Source organism: Nicotiana attenuata, chromosome 8, assembly GCF_001879085.1.
Source record: "Nicotiana attenuata strain UT chromosome 8, NIATTr2, whole genome shotgun sequence".
NCBI classification, from domain to species: Eukaryota; Viridiplantae; Streptophyta; class Magnoliopsida; order Solanales; family Solanaceae; genus Nicotiana; species Nicotiana attenuata.
The window spans coordinates 12,539,023-12,540,850 of record NC_031996.1 but is presented as its reverse complement, the minus strand read 5'-3'; positions in this window follow the sequence as shown (position 1 = coordinate 12,540,850).

Here is a 1,828-nt window from a genome sequence, read left to right as displayed (position 1 = left end):
TCCGAAATGCACTTTCGATCAAAAACCCGACCAAACGACGTCCGAATGACCTGAAAATTTGCACCATATCCAACATCACCTAACGAAGCTACAGCAACTCTCAGAATTCCATTCCGACCCTCGGATCAAATTCTCACCATCAACCAGAATTCGCCAAAATACTAACTTCGCCAATTCAAGCCTAATTCTACACCGGACCTCCAATCAATTCCGATCACACTCCTAAGTTACAAATCATCCCCCGAAGCTAACCGAATCAACCAGAAATCACATTCGAGTCCTATAACTCATAAGTCAACCTCCGGTTGACTTTTTTTTCCAAACCAAGCCTTCCTTAAAGAGACTAAGTGACTCATTTCTTATCAAAACCAATCCAAATCAACTCTAACACACAAATACCGATAACGAAACATGAAGAAGCATAAAATGGGGGAAACGGGGCGGTAGCTCCTGAGACGACGGGTCGGGTCGTCCGCATCCTCCCCAACTTAAAACAATCACTCGTCCTCGAGCGTACCAGAGTTGTCTTAGAGCCAACCAATAGCTGAATGACCTTACCAAGCATATACCGAGGGTGATCCCACGTCACCCTATCTCGCATAGGTCCGATAACACAATATAGCTGAAATTCCACAATCCATCTAGTCCATAAACTATAGAACCACATTGCACTTTCCGGAATCATACACAAAAGTCAGAACCTCACACTATAATTCAGAATAAGCCCGAACCAGCTGTAATAACCCATACCTGCAACCTCAGGTGCAATCACATGATAGCCTACATAACCCAAACGTCGAAATGCTAACTTCTATTCACAGCAGTTGTCCACAACAACCCGAATACCGGTAGAAAACCTTTATCAACTAAGGTCTTATTCCAACGCTTTCATATACTGCCACGATAAATGAAACACGCAATAAACCGTAATCCATTTCTCAGATCAATCATTCATGAAGCCACTTCCCTTTGACTAATACACAGCAGATTCCGAGCCGAACCTCGATTTTATCCCCCACAAGCTGAAATAAATCCATTCGTGTTCATTAATGAGCCAACGATCACCTCGAACAACCAACACCCACTCTGGTGGTATGACACCACAATGCAGGCCTAAGCCCACAACTTGCATAATACGCGCATCAATAAGAAACGGTCTGAACAATACTCAAATCACGAAAAATGACTCAAAAAGGAAGAGTTGTACCTCAAGCTCATCAGTACCCTCACCACACAAGGCTGAGACCCCCGTCTCACATCATAGAAATAGAACACCTGAATCTACCCCCGAAAGGTATATCTCCACGTGGCCTCGCCACAATGCATGATCCTATCCAAACATTGTTACCCATGAAACACCTCAAGTCACTATGCTCAAAATCGACAGCCACGCACAATTTGATGTCTGAAACCCAAGCAATTCATTACACCCACGGTGAAACAAATAACATACGACACGCAACCCGATAGGTCATAACCAACACTTCCTTTTATCGAGCAAACATCCAATTAACCTTCCCGCTCGACTTTCACTATGAATCCCCAATAGAACCGCACCACAGTGCCCATAATTAACAAATCCTAACGTCTCACAACATAAAAATAGCAACTCAGCTGAATACATAGCCACATCGGCCTGCCAACGAACTCATTACCAAGGAAGCCTGAAGCTGCTCCTTCCCACTACTATAACTCATGTCGGAGCCGTAGATAACGGTGCCCGGCACCAAATTCAATATCGAAATCCACAACCTCGCCCGGCGACATGCCTGGCCACAAGAAGCGCATCCTAAAAGTCCCTCAATACCGGAACTGAACCAATGGTAAG